We start from the raw sequence: 19,045 nt of genomic DNA on the forward strand, positions 1-19,045 counted from the left end.
TGTCTCCTTCATTTTCCTTCCCACAGGTCACTCTAGTTTGATCCTGTATTTTCAGAATCCTACAACCTGTGCTGCCTCCAGTTTCTCCATCCACCATCCTGATCACATCATTTACTAATTCTCTCATCATCTTTATCATCTTTGTACTTTTTCCCATCAGCCTGCTTGCTCACCCTCGTCTTTACCCTGCTCTTTCCCCCTCCAGTAGGGCCAGTAACAGTAGTTATTGCCCTATCAGGTTTATGTGATGTTTAGAAACACCACCGATCTGGGGATTTCAGGTGCTGTGGTGAATGTCTGTAGAGGGGTTTTACTGGCATATTTCAAGGGCCAGTCATAACGAGGGTCTCGCTTATCACCCGGTTCCGCTTTTAACTCTGTACCTCATTGTCTCCAATGCAAACTTGTTGACTCATTTTATAATGTCTTTGAATGACACTATTATTCTTCAGTCATTAATGTCCCGCTATCGTTTCAACGTATTTCTCTTCCAGTCTTGAAGCACTCTCAAGAGACAGCAGCAGTGTGTCCAGCGTCAGACACACAGTGTGAGAACGAGGAGCTATACAATAAGGAACCAGCAGACTGCACTGGAGCAGGTGGGTGCATCGCTGCATGTGACGTCATCCCAGGACAGCAGAGTCCTGTCTCCATCAATTCACCAGTTACTCCAGTCACAAATCATCTGTCTTCAATGCGGGTTTATGATCGCCTGTTTAATATGTATATCACTTATTTTTGTGGATGTACAGGTTTCATGAAGTAGGGTCTATCTTTTGATTAGGTTCACTTAATGCTGCGCCACGTCTCGAATTGAATCGTTGTCTAGTAACTCGTGATAGCGGCTGCTATGAAGTCTCTTTTCCGCATGTCTGATGGTGTCTCGTGCAGATGGGCCAGGCATGATGAAGGAAGCATTCGTGGATATTTCACAGTGTAGTGCAGATTTACCGCAGCTGCTCTTTCTCTTCTGTGTAGTCTATTTCAATTTAGCATGTTCTAAATGTGTGTATTTTCTGGAGGCACAGCCGTAGGCCGTAGATATTGTCCATCAAAGATGACGCAAGCATTAGGAGGTGCCAGAGGAGGTTATAGTTCAATTTCCAAATTTCAAATTAGTTACAGAGGTGGATGACGCAGATGGGACAGGGCGGGACAGAGCTGGATAGACGTTCCTTCCTGTCAACAAGAGGGCAGGTTCGATTGGTTCTGATTTTCTTTGTCTGTGATTGTGGGGTTTAGCTTTTCTGCTGTTGGGGTAAGTATGGCAGGTTAACAAACACTGTATTCATACTTTTACTGCTATGAAATTACTCTGATAAAAGGTACCATAGTGCTGATTCATAGTTTTGATATTGCTCCTATAAGTATTATTCCAGGAAATATATATTTTCTTTATGTCTTTATGATTCAAATCTTTTGGCAGGGCCTAACTGTGAGCAGTGCCCCAAGGACTGGCTATTCCATGGAGAAAAGTGTTATTACTTCTCAAAAACCAGGGAGCGTAAGACCTGGAGCAAAAGCCACGAATACTGCTCTTCAAGGAGCGCATGCATGCTGGTGATAAAGGACCAGGCAGAGCTGGTAAGTCATTAGTGATACAGGACCAGGCAGAGCTGGTAAGTCATTAGTGATAAAGGACCAGGCAAAGCTGGTAAGTCATTAGTGATAAAGGACAAGGCATAGATGGTAAGTCATTGGTGATAAAGGACCAGGCAACGCTGGTAAGTCATTAGTGATAAAGGACAAGGCACAGATGTTAAGTCATTAGTGATACAGGACCAGGCAGAGCTGGTAAGTCATTAGTGATAAAGGACCAGGCACAGCTGGTGAGTCATTAGTGATAAAGGACCAGGCACAGCTGGTAAGTCATTAGTGATAAAGGACCAGGCAAAGCTGGTAAGTCATTAGTGATAAAGGACAAGGTACAGATGGTAAGTCATTAGTGATAAAGGACCAGGCACAGCTGGTAAGTCATTAGTGATAAAGGACCAGGCAGAGCTGGTAAGTCATTAGTGATACAAGATCAGGCAGAGCTGGTAAGTCATTAGTGATAAAGGACCAGGCACAGCTGGTAAGTCATTAGTGATAAAGGACCAGGCACAGCTGGTAAGTCATTAGTGATAAAGGACCAGGCAAACTGGTAAGTCATTAGTGATAAAGGACAAGGCACAGATGGTAAGTCATTAGTGATAAAGGACCAGGCACAGCTGGTAAGTCATTAGTGATACAGGACCAGGCAGAGCTGGTAAGTCATTAGTGATATAGGACCAGGCACAGCTGGTAAATCATTAGTGATAAAGGACCAGGCACAGCTGGTAAGTCATTAGTGGTAAAGGACCAGGCACAGCTGGTAAGTCATTAGTGATAAAGGACCAGGCACAGATGGTAAGTCATTAGTGATAAAGGACCAGGCACAGCTGATAAGTCATTAGTGATACAGGACCAGGCAGAGCTGGTAAGTCATTAGTGATACAGGACCAGGCACTGCTGGTAAGTCATTAGTGATAAAGGACGAGGCACAGCTGATAAGTTATTAGTGGTAAAGGACCAGGCACAGCTGGCAAGTCATTAGTGAAAAAGGACAAGGCACAGATGGTAAGTCATTAGTGATACAGGACCAGGCACAGCTGGTAAGTCATTAGTGATAATGGACCAGGCACAGCTGGTAAGTCATTAGTGTTGAAGGACCAGGCACAGCTGGTAAGTCATTAGTCATAAAGGACCAGGCAAAGCTGGAAAGTCATTAGTGATAAAGGACTAGGCACACCTCGTAAGTCATTAGCGATAAAGGACAAGGCACAGCTGGTAAGTCATTAGTGATAAAAGACAAGACACAGCTGGTAAGTCAATAGCGATAAAGGACAAGGCACAGCTGGTGAGTCATTAGTGATAATGGACCAGGCACAGCTGGTAAGTCATTAGTGATAAAGGACCAGGCACAGCTGGTTAGTCATTAGTGAGAAAGAACCAGGCACAGCTGGTGAATTATTAGCGTACAAGAGAGGTCACAGGTCTGTAGAGGTTAGTGATAGATTTAAATCCAGAGCTGATAAGGTATTAGGGCTATAGGTGAAATAAGAGCAGGTAAGACATTAGTGATGCAGGACACAGTCCTAAGTGCACAGACATGGCTCTTTGCTCACAGTGCCACATCACTCAAGCTAACTACACCGGTGGACTGCTTTCAGAGGAAGATGGGCTGCCATGACACAGCCATGCCCACATAGGCCATTCTGGTCACATCGTCCTCCTTAGACTTAGAAGTTAAAATAAGTACATAATATTAATTTACAACACCAGACATATAATCACCAAGAAAATTTCTATTCGCAATTTTCTATAAAGTGAGTTGCCTATAATTAAAATTAACAAATAGTACTTTGACAAGCAAGAAAGCAGCAATACGTAATTTTAAAACACTTCTAACCATGCACATTTCTTCACAGTAATAATGTCATTGATATTAACTATGACAATTTTTAAATGCAGAGGGGCAGATTTACAAGCCTCCTGCGCCACCACTACGTCACTTTTCGTGACGTACTGGTGGCGCAGGGGGCTCCTCCATATTTACAAGGAGAGGAAAAGCCACCCTGCGTGACTTTTCCTCTCCTCGTAAATATGGCCCCTTCACACGTAGCACTGTGCGTTGAAGGGGCGTTCCATGGGTGTTGCTGTGGGTGTTCCCAAGCAACACCCATGGAACAAGACACATCCCCAGATTTACGAGAAATCATAAATCTGGAGATGCGTGTGAATGCTACGCCACCCTAGAGGTGCAACGAGAAGAAATGTTTTAATTTCTCCTCGTTTTTTCTTGTTTCAATGCGTGCTGCATTCTAAAGCACGCATTGAAAGAGGAAAAAGCCTCTTGTGATTGTTTTTGTGCAGGAAGTTGTCCCTTCCTGCACAAAAACAATCTCCCCACGACGCAGGTATCCTTGTACCATGGTTCAAGGGTGCCTGTACCGGCGCATGGCTGCAGTTTGTGCGCCAGCGCAGGGGAAGCACAGAGATGTGACATATTCTTGTAAATATCTCTGTGCTTTCCAAACTAACGCAGCACGGCGCAGCAAAATGACTTGCTGCACCGTGCTGCGTTACTTTGTTGTAAATCTGCCCCAGAGTTAATTCATTGCGGCGGATTTAAATCGAGATAATCTCATGAGTTTCCAGTTTTTTTGCAGCCAGTTTTGAGAACTTTGTATAACTGCAGTTCACAGGGGTGTCCGATGACTGAAAGCATGCAGTTACAGCTTGCACGTACGAACTCCCCGCTGATTAAAGAGTGTTTTTAACCGCCCCTCCCTTTCTTGCAGTAGTTCCGGGCTGATACAGGTCAGGTGAATAATGTTTGCTTCCCCTGCTTTACACAGTCTGCAGCAATTGCTTGTTATATACTGGATCCAAGGCATCCCATGGTGAAGACCAGGGAGGAAACCAAACCGTAACCTGATGAAAGCGTCTTTTAGTTGTCTGGCCCATCCTGACTCTAAATAGGGCAGCGGTTGGAGAATTTTGTATTCACTTAGCATCATCCAAGATCTGCGTATGAGGATCTCTTTGTCTTAGTAGCGAGGTTTTTTTCAGTGGGTGAACCACTAGTTTGTCTAAGTACTGCTGTGTTGCTTTTATTTGTAAATCTTGCCAGAGAGCTTGACATAGTTGATTTAAACCATATGACTTTATTCTTTTCCATACTTTAATATATGCTCCTTTCCTAGCAATAGTTTGATTTACCAGGCCGAATTCTAGCCTTATCTGGGCCATTGAGACATTGCAGGGGAGACGAAAGAGTGATCTGAATGTCTTGTAGAGAGTAATATTTAAACTTGAAACATCTCTGCCACGCAGTGCCTCGCTTCCATAGTGATATTCAGAAACAGCTTTGCAGATATCACTTTTAGCCATGGTAGATAGCTTTGTAGTGCAGTCCAAATAGTTCCCTGTCATGCAGGACCTACGCTGTTTACGGATAACATAAACTGTGGGTCTGGTGGCAGATTGACACCGTGCACCCCCACCGCATATGTTAGCCTATGGTTTGCATTAGATAGCTCGCAATGCCACTAGAATCTCCTGCTATCAGAGAGATTCGTTTTGGCAACCTCAGAACACAATAACCTCAGACTCATGGTAACAATATACTACTTTTCACCCAATCACTCGTGCTTGCTTGTTTTGCTCTCAGAGAGATACAGAGAAGAAATAGTTGTGCGTTTTTGCATAAGAATTTATTGTACCGTAGTTCTTCTCATGTAGAATAAGTGTGCTGCTACAACTGTAACACAGTCGCAGAGATATAGAACCAGCAGTACAGTAAATAAAAAGGAATAGTATTGTTCTACCAATTTGCAATAATCACGAACATATACACGAATATGAAATGCATTTATAAAAATAAAGTGCGTACTCCTAAGATGCCTAACTAGATGTACCTAAGTGTACCTAGCATGTGAGTAGGTGCTACAGAGCCTAAGCCGAAGAGCCTATGAGCCAAGAATCCTGCTAGGATTGAGTTGAACCCCATACCTGCATAGTGAAAGTGTGGTACTTTGTCCTGGACTTGAGCTGGACACCAAGCAAGGGATCGTCAGACCACTGTCAGTTGGAGCGATGGCATGCCGGAGCTGCAGCGTCTCTGGTCAGAGTGTCGGCCTTGAAGTCTCGGTTCCCTCCTGCTTACTGATAGCAAGAGGTGCTGTATTTATACAGTCTATGTGCATATGTTCCCCATTGTTGAGTATGAGGATGACATTGGCGATTAAACCTTGTGCGTCAATGGGAGAGGTGAAGTGGACCTCCTGTAGAGTATACTCATAAATTATTCATATGTGCTAAGGATGACGTCTTAGCAAAATCGATTTTGAAAAACCCACCCTCGGCATGGGACTAGGCGAAAGGTTTAGTCCATAAAAGGCTACAGTCCATATAAAGCATTATTTCCATATAAGGCAGTCTGTCCTTATTTGGAGTTATGTCCTTATAAGGCTCATGCATATAAAATAATGGGAGCTGATGTAGGGAAAGTGTACGATGTTCCCTGGACCTATATTAGGGTACCAATATGAAATATAACAGCTTCAACCCCATAATGACCTCTGTAGTGTGTGAAATGCGAGAAGTAGCTTGTTTTCCTTCCTCTGCAGGTCATTTTTATACTGCTAGAAGAAGCCCATGTCATCAGTTAGTACAACCAGGTATCTGTATGTTTTAACCTGGTACAATTGTTGGCCTTGTAGATACCATTTGAGCTATTTCTGTAACCTATTGCTCACTTCCATGATCTTGGTTTTCTTTTCATTAATCGTCATGCCATTGACTAGTGAGCAGTGGAAGCTCCTCTGCTAAGACGGAGGAGCGTCGCCCCACGGCCAGGAATAGCAAAGTAAGGCAAAAATAAAATGATAATAACCAAATGTTATTATCATTTTATTTTTTCCTCCTGCTGCGGCAGTGCGTGTGGGGGCGGGGGGAGCTGCAGGGGAGGAGTGGTAGAACACTCTTGTGCTCAATGGTTGTTTGGTCAGCCCTCTTGGACCTCCCAAAACAGTCATGCGCGCTTCCCTATTCTCCATGCAGGCTGCAGTACAGCCTGCATGGAGAACATGCACACCCCTCCAGCCCCTGGCTGAGCGCCGTGTAATGGTGCTTCGACCAATCACAACACTGCATTGCAGAAATGTGATTGGCTTAGCGGTGGGAGCCGGGCTGCCTGCTTCCTGTCCTGACCTAAAGTCGGACACAGGCGGGCAGGAGAGAAGATGGGGGACCTGGCGGCGGCAAGGTACGTTTTTTAAATTTCTTTTTTTTAAAGCAGCATGCACCCCCCAACCCCGTGCCCGCCTCCCCACCCGTGAGCCATGCCGGCCCGCCCCTGCTATTGAGTAATGTGATATTTTGTCAATAAGGCATTGTAAGCCTATTTTAGTTTGACTTAAAAGGGTCATGTCATCTGCATAGAAGAGTTTCAAAATATGCTTATCTCTCAGCTTACGGGGAAGCGCGTATACTTTGTTCAGTGCTTGAGTCAAATCGGCCAGAAATAAGTTAAACAAGTATGGTACTAGGATGCATCCTTGCTTCAGACCCTGGGAAGGTTCAATTTCTCTACAGAGGAACGAGCCATCCCCAATTTTCAACCTTACCCAGGTTTCTGAATACAGCAGCTGAATTTCTTTTAGAAGACAGGGTAGGATACCCGGTGAACCAGTTTTTGCCAGAGAATATTGCGTTGTACACAGCTGCACGCTGACCTAAAGTTCACAAAGCACACGTACACTGGTTGCTTGTTTAACTTGCATTTATTAATAAGTACAGAGAGCGCTAGAATATTTGTCTCCATCCAAGTTCCTCAGACATCCTCCGTTCAGTTGGGGGGATAATTTGTTTTTCTTCCACCCAACGTGGGAGTTCCACTAGGTGAAGACCTGCAAAGATTTTTGCCTCAGTGTCTTGTAACGTGCTTAGGCGGTAATTTTCTGGTTGGTGTCAGTCTACCCCTTTGTCTAGAATGCGTATTTAGTGCTAGACCGTTACTATGGGAGGAGGACCAATGCTGAATTGCAAATAGCTGGTCCCTGCCTAGAGTGGCACAGCGGGTGAACAACAATGGACTGGAATGTGGCTCGAGCAATTACAAGTGGCTGAGATTCATTCAAGCATTTCATCACTTTGTTAATATACCAGAATTTATGAGAACAAGACTTAAAAGGTTTATTAGATACAACAACTGTCTGATGATCAGATCACTTGATTCCTTACACTCAGTCATGTACTTTTGCAGCCTATTGTCAAAGTTCTCCTTACTCACCTCGATGAAGCAATAAAGCAACTTGTGATGCTGCACTATGTGGCGCTCAACGTTAGCCAATCTGGCCTATAATTTCACTCTTTTCTTAAGCTGTCCTTCCACAAATGATCACCACCCTTCTTCCACATTTGAGAGCACTATAACTCCCCATCTTTACCTTCAGCCCTCAGTGCTCCTCCATTCCCTTACTGCTTCGAAGTGTACTTAGGATAAATAAGTAGTTTATAAGCCTGTCATCCTGTGGGGCTCTAACGCTGGTACACTGGCATGAGCGGCTCACACTGGTGCCAGAAACAGTGGCATAGGGCTTCTAACAAGGGGGTACCAACACTTTTACAGGCTCTCTGCCACACGAGCACCAACATTGACATGCGGTATAGACATTGGTAGCAGAAAAAGAGTAAACTGACACTAGGACACACACAAGGGTACACAGCACAGTCACAATGGCAGATAAGCATCTCAATGGGTTAATGACACTGAAACAACTAAACATAGACAGTTGGTCTCTGGCATAGGGGGCACTGAAACAGAGGCACCAATACTGCCATGGGGGCAGTAAAAATGAACAACTAACCTGGGGCACAAGCACCAATGTTGGGCCACTGGCATGGTGAACTTTCACTGGGACACCAGAAGAGTGACATTACGTAGAAACACTATCTAGAGAGACTAGGCATTTTTGTGCTGACGCATTGATACTGACAAGGCGTGCTGACACAAAAACACTCACATGGAGGCACTGACTTTGAGATGCTGCCACTGGGACACAGACACTAAAACAATGATACACGGTCACATACACTGAAATGGGGATGTTAACAAGGAGACAAAGAAACAAGAACATTTACAGGGGCCACAAACATGAACACTAGGACACTGGCACAGGGATGCCAACGTACTGATGCAGAGGCACCAGCAATCACATGCTTACACTAATATAAATACACAGTCACTGGGACACAGACATGGACGTACCAAAACTAACATAATGATATTGACTTGAAAACAGTGATAGTGGAACACTGGCAGGGGCACGAACACCAATACTGAGAAATGAAAGGGGGCAGTGACACTGAGAGAATAAAACAAGGACACTAGCATACTCATGCTAAAGTACGCATGCTTGGCCGCATCACTAGCACAGTGAAATGGCACAGGGAAACTAATACATGTGAACTGAGTAGAGGCACACAACACTGGGCATTGACGTATGGTTGCTGACATGGGTCACTGATGATGGGAGGCTGACATAAGGACACTCACATGGAGATACTGACAAAGGGACACTGTCATTGATACTGACACTAGACACTAACATAGACGATGAGCCCAAGAACACTGCCAAGAGTTACTGGAGCAGTGACTCTGCCAGCAAACACTGACACTGGGGCATGAAGACACTGACATAGACAGTGACACAGAAGAACTGACCATGGAGTACTGACACTGGAACACTGATAATGAGGGTACTAGATAGAGTGGGCTACAAAGACATAAAGACATAGGGGCAGTGACATTGATGCTGGAACACAGATGAGAGAATCAAACATAGGGACACTTCCATTAGTGAACTAACATACAGGGACACTGACAAACATTCAAATACTAACACGGAGACACTGATGACATAAGGACACCAGAATTGGGACAATGATGCAACATGCTACAACGTATGGATACTAACACTAGGAAGTGACACAACACCAGGCACCAGTCTAGAGACCCTGACAGTACAACGCTGGCACTAGAGCACCACAAGTGATCCTGGACACTACTAGGGGAGACACATATTTGGGTACCAACACATGTACATGACTACTGATGGAGCAACACTGACACAGGGATACTCACACTGAGGCACTGACGTAACAGCACCGATATGAATACATTGGCACTGTGACACCAGCATGTGCATTGATAATTCCATAGCTGCCACTAGAACACTGCCCCAGACACTGGACAGTTAAAGTTTCATGGGACACTGACTTTGGAATGGTGACAATGGGAGAATGCACGGAGATTGAGATGAGCATTTTGGCCCTGGGATACTGGCACAGACTGGAACAGAGACACATGGGTGCACAGACAGCGGCATTGTTACATCAACATTGACACTTAGACAATAATGTGGAGACACTAATACATTGGCATTGTGACTAATATTGGGAGACCTGATATTGGAAGACCCAGTGTGATACTGACATAGGGACATGGGAATACTGGCACACACTGCTACTGGACCATGGGCATAAGAACAAACAAGTCTATGGTCCAAACTGAACAACATTGGGGCATATTATCAAGAAAGGGCGTTAAAATGAACGCTGCTTTAGCGGCAAAAAACTGTTGCTAAAGCGGCGATAATGGGCTTGATAATATGCCGCAAAGAATTCAAATAGAAGCCCATGTTCTGGTGTCAACATGGGCTTCTATTGGAATTCTCTAGTGCATATTATCAAGCCCATTATCGCCGCATTAGCGGCAGTTTTCTGCCACTAAAGCGGCAATAATGTTAACGCCGTGCTTGAAAATATGCCCAATGGTTCTTTAACAGCCCTTAGTACCAAGAGAGTGTAACATTGACATATGCTGTTCATAAGCAATTCTTCCTAAACTCTCATGAATGAGACAATAAGGCAACCTATCAGCTCCCAAGCACGACACCTCACCCTGCCCAAAATAACCAGAACTCTGGCTCATACAACGTGAGCTCCCAGAATGCACTTTTTCAGTTTTTAGCACTACAAGAAGCCCATGTGATCTCTGCTGTCACAGTAAAAATATGGGGTTTCAATCACTTTGTGTTTCAGCTATCTTTATTATTCAAACTGCACTCTGGAGGCAGCCACCAAAAAAGATATGTACAGTGTGCTGATATGGGGCACAAAATATATCACTGCCACTTCCGGTCGGTGGTTTGGAGTGCAAACAGTGCTTTTTAGTTTGTAAAAATAAAACAATTAGTGCAGTGGCTGAAGGTGTTTTTTACAAGGCTGACAGAGCATTACTGACTGCCAGGCTTGCCGAATACAAGGGCTGCCTAGTTTTTAATTCCACGCTGTGCTTCTTTCTTCCACCACCCAAAATTTCCAGTCTCTTTTTCCTACTCTTCCAGCTCTCCATCATTTCCCCTTGTCTCTGTTTCCCTATCATTCTCAACCACCTTTGGAATCCATTCCTCTCTTTTGGTCTAGGTCAAAGTCTGATGATGATGATAATTAAGTCGGGGTCACCAAAAATGAGAGTTTATGCCCATCAACTCAAAACACCTTGCCGAATTAAGCACTGGGCCCAGACTCTGGAACAATGGATGCATGGATGCCTGGCTAGTTCTAGCGCCTTTGACTAGTTGAAGTTGGATCATGGCAACATTCACTCCCTGAGCTTAGCTCCCTCCCAAACTATGCTTACCTTGTCTTGCTGTCCTACTGACTGTTCCATTGAGGTCTAAAAGTGCTGCCTGACAGTGGGAAAATATCTTTTTATGCACCGTTCTCTCTACTCATAACTGCACCAATGTGTTTAGAACTGCCTTCTTCTCCTGGCCCCTGCCTTGCACCTGTGCCCTTACCTGTGCCTGGTTCTGACCAGGCACAGCCATAGCACGGTCACAAGGCTTCCTGCCACCTTGACCTCCTCTCTCTCCCTACTCAACCATCCACTTTTCTCTCACCTATTCTCCTGCTCTCTCCCCGTTTCATCACTTTTTTGCCTTTTTTCTGTGTGACCTACTTTGCCACTTTCTAGACTTTGTCTATTGCCTTTCTCCTTTTTTCTCTGTGGCTATCTTGAGCAACTATCACTCTTTATTTGCCATTTTCTGTGCATCTGTTATTCTTTCTCATTCATGCCTTGCCAGTTTTATGAATACAAAAAGGAGAACCTGGCTCCGTTTGACGTTAGGCTCTTATTATTTTTGAGCAACAAACAGACCACTATCTTTTCTGTTTGAATGGAATTTTTATTAAACCATTCCTTTCTTTACAATTGTTTATATTTACCAAAAAGACTTTAGTTGCATGAGAAGTGAAGAGACACACATTTTTCAAATTAACATACAAAACATCAAAAATACCTATGACGATTCACAATAGACAGTGCACGAAATACCTATATACAAACACATTTATATACAACAACGTTGAACTTTTGCATCATAACATCAGAACAACTTTGTTGTATATAAATGTGTCTGTGTATAAGTATTTCATGCACTGCCTATTGTGAATCGTCATAAGTATTTTCCATGTTTTGTATGTTAATTTCAAAAATGTATGTGTCTCGACTTCTCATGCAACTAAAATCTTTTTGGTAAATATAAACAATTGCAAAGAAAGGAATGGTTTAATAAAAATTCCATTCATACAGAGATGATAGTGGTCTGTTTGTTGCTCAAAAATAATAAGAGCATAACGTCAAACGGAGCCAGGTTCTCCTTTTTGTATTCAATTTAGTACGGCCCTACCTGGTTCTGGTCATTTGGGCCTATCCCCCCCAGTTTTTGTAGTTGCCAGTTTTATGTGCATTTCTCAGTCTTTCGTTACTGCTTCTCTGTCCATTTCTCCTTCTTCTCATTAAATCTTTCCCAATTCACCACTTTCTCAGCCTCTTTGATCTCCTTTGCAGCTTTATAAGCCTTTTCTCTTTCCTTTCTCTTGACATTTTCTATGCATCAATTTTTCTCATTCATTCCTTGGCACTCTTCGGCGCTTTTGCCTTTCATTCTTTAAAGTTTCTTTCTGTCTTTTCTCGCGTAATCTTTTAGTCTCAGCCATTTTGTCCTATTTTTCAAGTTTCAGACACTCATGTGCTCTCTTATCTAGGTTTTTCTTTCCTTCTTCCTGTTTTATTGCTCTCCTTCACACCCTTCACCCCCACTGCAACCTTTGCCGCCTCCACTCTGATGCTGCACTTTTTTCCAGGCTTTCACTTAGCCCCGCCCTCTTCCTCCTCCCATGCCTACTTTGTGTGTCCAAAATATAAACCTTCGCCCTTACCTGTGTCCTGTCATCCTAACAGGCCCAGCTCCAGAGCTGTCATGAGGCATGAAACTCTTCACCTCGCCCTCCTTTCCCTCCCTTCTGGTACTTCCTCTTTTCTCTCTCTTTTATTCTACGGCTCTCTTTCCCATTTCATCACTTTCTATACCCTTTTGATTCCCTTCTGCTTTCTGGTCTTTTTCTCTTGCTTTCCTCTTTTATTCTCTGCCTCTTCCTCACACATTCCTAACCATTTGCTTTCAATTCTCTGTGCATCTCTCATTCTCTCTCATCTATTCTTTGCTCCCTTTTTGTGGATTTCACAGTATTTCTTTGTAGCTTCTTTGCATTTCTCATTCTTTCTCATTCATTCTTTGCTGCTCTTTTGCACTCCTTCCAATTCTCCCACTGAGGGTGCCTTCCAAACCTCCTCTACCATGCCGCACTCCCTTCCCTCTTCAAGTAACTTATTCCCCCTGCTACTTTATGATGGCTGCCATGTAGATGCACAGTGGATGCATCCAGCGGAGGTGTATTGGGAGCGTGCTGAAGGGGCACCAAAGACAAGTCCATCTGTGACTGTCTGTGCACCGCCCACACCCAGGAATAGAACACCCAGAAATAGAACACCTGGTCCTCTTCACACCCACCACTACTACTCCTCTGCTTCCCTCCCGCCCAGCACTGCTGCAAAGCCTCACCAGCTTCTCCTGCACCATCCCACACCCAGTCACCAGCACCCATGCACTGCATGCAGTACACACTGTGCCCATGCTAAATTGACCCCTATCCACCTCTTCCTGCTGCCACCACTCCCTAGCCTACCTTCTCAACAACCGCTCCTTCACCAAAAATGCCACCGAAATCTGGTGGTTTGTGAAGTCATACACCAGATGGAACCTATGAGCCTTTTCTGGATTTTGGCAATGACTGAGAACCTTTAGTTCCCCATCCCCCTCACTGTACATACTGTGAGGACTTACTCTGCTGATTAAAAAAAATATCCAGGGAAGTATTGAGATGGGCTATTCAAGGCTTCCAATGCCTGTTGTATAAGGAATGATTGATTCATGCATAGGATCTTAAAGGAGATTCTTTCATGTACTGATAAAATATCTAGCATATCAACACCAAATTGCAATGTATGTAGTTACAATAATTTAGTTATACTCATATCACATATCTATATATATATTCACTGAAAAAACCATAGGTTTCAGGGGCGTTATAGTTAGTTGGACATGTGACTCGTACAAATCCCATGAAATTCGCCCGTTATAGTTCAGCTAACTATAACTCGCGCGCCCGCAATTCACTGTTGATGACGTCACATATTACATCACTCACGACATGGTCAGTGACATCACTCATGACATCACTGATGACATCTCAAATGACATCACTGATGACATCACTGATTACATAATCCAGTGAATGTGTGTTTTTCTGAAAATTAATTATGTTTTATATATGTATATCTCAAGGTCGATGGAAGAATAAATGGGTATATAAGTGTCTAAATGGATGATTTTTTTGTAAAATTGATTGTATAACTGACTGATTAAGTGTATCTTAGTGAATACATGGGTTAGATAGTAATGTTTAACTATGTAAATATCTGTATCAGTCTCTCACTTTGTGTATAAGTGGCTGCATGGATTGGTGAGTAGCTACATGAGTGTCCATATAGGTTATTATTTGGTTTCTGAGTATCAGTATGAGTGTCTGAGTGTCTGTATGGTTCGGTGGGGGGTATTACGTAGCACATAGATGCATGAATGTGTGACTCACTGTTTGTATGTGTTGAAGACAGGATGTGTGCAGGACTGTATAGGTGGATGAGTGTGTGTATGGGTGTGTTAGTGAGTGAATGACTGTCTCAATCGTGTCTTTATGAGTAACTACATATGTTTTAAACTAGTATATGTAATTATTGTTGTATATAAGTGAGTATATGTGAGAGTGAGAGATTGGAAGAGTTCCTGTATCAATTAGTATGTGTTTCTATAAGTGATTGCTTAAGAGAGTATGTGTACGTTTCTGTAGACGTAAGTGTGGTGGTGTGTGTATAACTGTATATGCAAGTAAATGGATGTTTGATACTTTGTTTGCATATATGACTATGTGTGTGAGTAACTCTATGGATGAGTGTCAGTGTGTAACAGGATGTATAGGTGTATGAGTACATATGATGAGTGACTACATGTATAAGTGACTGTAGAGGACTATTGCTGAATGAGTGGATGTGTGTGTAGATCTTGGAATTACTGAATAGGTGTGTTGTAACTGGTATTGGTGTGTCCATTGTTTTGAAAATGTTAATTTCTATTTTTAAGTGTGTGTATCAAAGCTTATATTCGGGTGAGAGGAGGTCTGCCACTCTATCACAAGGATGATGTCATCAGTGGTGTCATTTGAGATGTCATCAGTGATGTCATGAGTGATGTCACTGACCATGTCATGAGTGATGTAATATGTGACATCATCAGCAGTGCATTGCGGGCGTGCGAGTTATAGTTAGCTGAACTAACTATAATGTGGTAATTTCAAGGGTTTTGTACGAGTGAAATGTCCAACTAACTATAACCCCCCTGAAACCTATGGTTTTTTCAGTGAATTTCAAAGGTTTTTTAAATGCTAATTTGTAACTATAACGTGCCTGAAACCTATGGTTTTTTAAGTGAATTTCTAAGGTCTTTTAAATGCTAGTTTCTAACTATGTCTACAGAGGTAGGACATGTGAGGAAAGAAGAAAAAACGCACAGAAAGAAGCAAAAGAAATGCAGAAAGAAGTCCTCAAAGATGAAGAAAAGTGCAGGAAGAAGCAAGACATGTGCAGAAAGAACCAACAGAGGAGCAGAAAGAGGCCTTGTTACAAAATTATCCTGTGCCCACAACTTTTTCAGACGGGTACTGGTGTTAACTGACTCTCACTTACCAGGCCTAGAGCCAGTGGTATGCTAAAAGACACTTAGAATACAGTGAAAACACCTACATACACTAGGGAACACTATGCGTTGGGGTGCCCCTGTGATTAACATGACCTCCTCTGTAAGCCCCTAGTACATAATAGGGCAGGGAGATTAAAACGACCTCTTAAAACGCACCACGGGGTGTGTTTGCACACTGGTGAAGGGAGGGGGAGCCTGAGGTGACATGTCTGCAAACACACCCTGTGGGCGTTTTAAGTTGGGGGAGAAAGTCCTCTTGAATCCTGAGGGTCCCTGGGGTCCAACTAGCCCACTAGGTACCTCCAGTAAGTGCCACAGAGCTGCGTTGCAAAGAGGTGTAAAAAGGGGCACGGTGTAGACCACCTCTCTGCAACGCAGCGCAGTGGCGCTTACTGGATGCACCTGGTGGGCTAGTTGGTCCACAGGAGCCCTCAGGATTGAAGGGGAATTATTTCCCCAACCTAAAACGAGCCACAGGGCGTGTTTGTACACGTCACCTCAGGCCCCGTCCCCTCCCTTCCCCACTGTGTAAACGCGCCCTGTGGCCGTTTTAAGTTGGGAGATTAAGTCCCCTTGAATCCTGAGGGTCCCTAGGGTCCAACTAGCCCACTACGTACCTCCAGTAAGCACCACAGAGCTGCGTTGCAGAGAGGTGTAAAAAGGGGCGTGGCCTCTGAATACCTCTCTGCAACGCAGCTCCCACGTGCATACTGGCGGTTCCTGGTGGACTAGTTGACCCCCAGGAACCCCCAGGAATCAAGGGGAATTAGTTCCTCATCGCGTTTGCAGAGTGCTGCAGGGAGGGGGCGGGTATTTTTTTTTTAAGAAGGGGGGCTGTGTAGCCCCCGTCTTTTCCTATTTTATTGGCCCTGGGGACCCCATCCCCCAGGGCCTGACTACTACTTTTTTTTTTTATTGGAAGGGGGCCATAATAGGCCCCGGGGACCCCATCCCCCGGGGCATGGCCATTTTTTTTCCTTCAAATTAATAGGAGGGGGGCTGCATTGCTCCCCTCCTTAGGCCATTTATGGCCCCGGGGACCCCATCCCCCGGGGCTGGCCCTCTCTGTTGGGGACCATGGAGGGGTCCCCAATCCCCCCACGGTCCGCCGGCTCCCCGCCTCCTGTGGGAGCCGGCATTGCTTTTCCACATAGGGAGCTGCTAAGTTGCAGCTCCCGGTGTGGAAAAGCAATCTGCTTTAGTTTTTGGAAGAGAGAGCAGGTTTCCCTGCTCTCTGTTCCAAAAACCAAAGCACAGTTTGCTATGGCAGGGTGGGAGCTGCAAGGCTCCCGCCCTGCCATAGCAAACAGCAGTGTCCCGGGAGTGGGCACCCTGGGACACCGTAGGAGCCGGCCCTGGGGGGTGGCGGTCCCCAGGGCCATCAAAGGGCTCCAGGAGGGGGGGGGCACACGGCCCCCCTCCCAAAATTGGTAAAGCCCCAGGGAGGTGGTGGTCCTGGGGCGTGTAGGATGGTTCGAGCCCCCCCACACAGGTAGGGGATATTTTTTAAAACAAGCCCCGGGGGTGGTGGTCCCCGGGGCTGCGGGGGAGGGCTGTGTACCTCCCCGCATAGAAAGCCCGGGGGTGGTGGTCCCCGTGGCAGTGTGGGGGGGATTGGGGCCCCCCCACATATTTTTTCAAATGCCCCCGGGACGTGACCCACCCGGGAGCTTTAAACTAAACGAAGCACGGGAGCCCACGCTTCGTTTTGTTTTTTATTTTCAGCCGAATGTCACGCTGGGTGCTCGAATCTCGCCGCTTTTAAAAAAAAAAAGAGCTTTATTTGGCTCTGGGGGTCCTTCTGGGACCCCCTGAGCAGGCCTAGGGGGTAAGGGTGATTCTACCCTGCCCCCTTTTCTTGTTTTTTGCGTTTGTTTTTCTCTTTTCTTCTGCCTCGGTTCTACCGAAGCACAAGATGGCTGCCAACACTTCCTGGTTTGGAGTGTTGACAGCCAATTAACATGACGCTCGTGATCGGGAGGGTGCGCGCAGGGTGCGCACAGGGTGCGCGGATCCACCGTGGCCATATATATCACTATATTTATTCCTTAATTTCTCAAAAACTACTGAACGGATTTACACCATTTTTAATAAGGTCACTTTCTGAGTGAAGAAGTACCCTTTTGCCAAAGTTTCCTATGGGAAAATCATTTTTTCACCTCTATTTTTTGAATTTCTCAGGAACTACTGAACGGATTTACACCATTTAAAAAAAGGGCACTTTCTGAACCAAGGGCTACCTTTTTGCAAAATTTGGTGTAATTCCGTTCAGCAGTTCGGGCTGTAACCGTGTCTATGTTTTCCTATGAGAAATAACATGAGAAAAATGCGTTTTGGGACCCCCCTTTTTTCTCGGCCCCTGATTGACGAATCACCACCCAAACTTTCAAGATAGGAGCTGACCGGAACCGGCCATTAGTTTTGAAAATTTTGCGAAGATTCGTCAACCGGTGCCAAAGTTATTGGGAATTGAATGTTACGAAATGCCAATTCCTAACTTTAACGTGCATGAAACCTATGGTTTTTTCAGTGAATTTCAAAGCTTTTTTAAATGCTAATTCCTATCTATAACTTATCTCTGAAGATATCATGTTTAATGATTTTGATTGGATTTCTATATTTTTCAAATTCAGTGTGTCAATTTCATTAATTATCTTTTTTTTAAAATACTTTTTTATCACCATTTTTTAAACTTATTTTTTCAATTAATTCTTTTAAAAATTAAAAAATGTTATTTGAACTTAATGTGTTTTACAAACATATTTTTTTATATTTGTCAAAATATTTTTTTAACTATATGTTCAAAACTGTATTTTATATATATTTTTCAATGTTTTTGGATCCGCGCACCCTATGCGCACTGTTCTCGATCCCTACGTGATAGCATGCGCCCTTGGTACGAGTTGGGTATATGTTTAGTGCACGATCGCAATGCGACAGGTACGCGACTCCCAGCCTATACGCGACACGTTCGATGTACGTAACACGACGTTTACGCGCTACCGCGATGCGTCATCTGCGTCTATGACGCGGTGGGTGCGCGGATCCCTCAAAATATTTAACATTTAAAAAAACATATATATATGTATTTCATGTGAATATTAATTGAAGACAAACTCTAAACTAGTCTTAAAACTAATATATTTTTACATCTAATCCTAGATTTCTTTTTAATTGAATTTCGTGGATGTGCGCTGGGTGCGTGCTGCGTAAGCGCAGGGTGCGCGGATCCCATGTGACCTGCAAAAAAAGAGATTTGATTGGTTCATTACACTTCCTCTTCTAACTACTGAAAG

General features: G+C 44.2%; 1 pseudogene across 1 annotated transcript in view; it reads left to right on the top strand.

Moving 5' to 3' along the window:
- Positions 1-19,045, top strand: part of LOC146813007 (killer cell lectin-like receptor subfamily B member 1B allele C) — a 177,696-nt pseudogene that overhangs the window by 30,732 nt on the left and 127,919 nt on the right. Inside the window, exons 3-4 of the transcript XR_014966187.1 lie at positions 495-599; positions 1,427-1,584. The product of XR_014966187.1 is annotated as a killer cell lectin-like receptor subfamily B member 1B allele C (transcript). The remainder of the gene's footprint in view (positions 1-494; positions 600-1,426; positions 1,585-19,045) is intronic.

Source organism: Triturus cristatus, chromosome 7, assembly GCF_964204655.1.
Source record: "Triturus cristatus chromosome 7, aTriCri1.1, whole genome shotgun sequence".
Taxonomy (NCBI): Eukaryota; Metazoa; Chordata; class Amphibia; order Caudata; family Salamandridae; genus Triturus; species Triturus cristatus.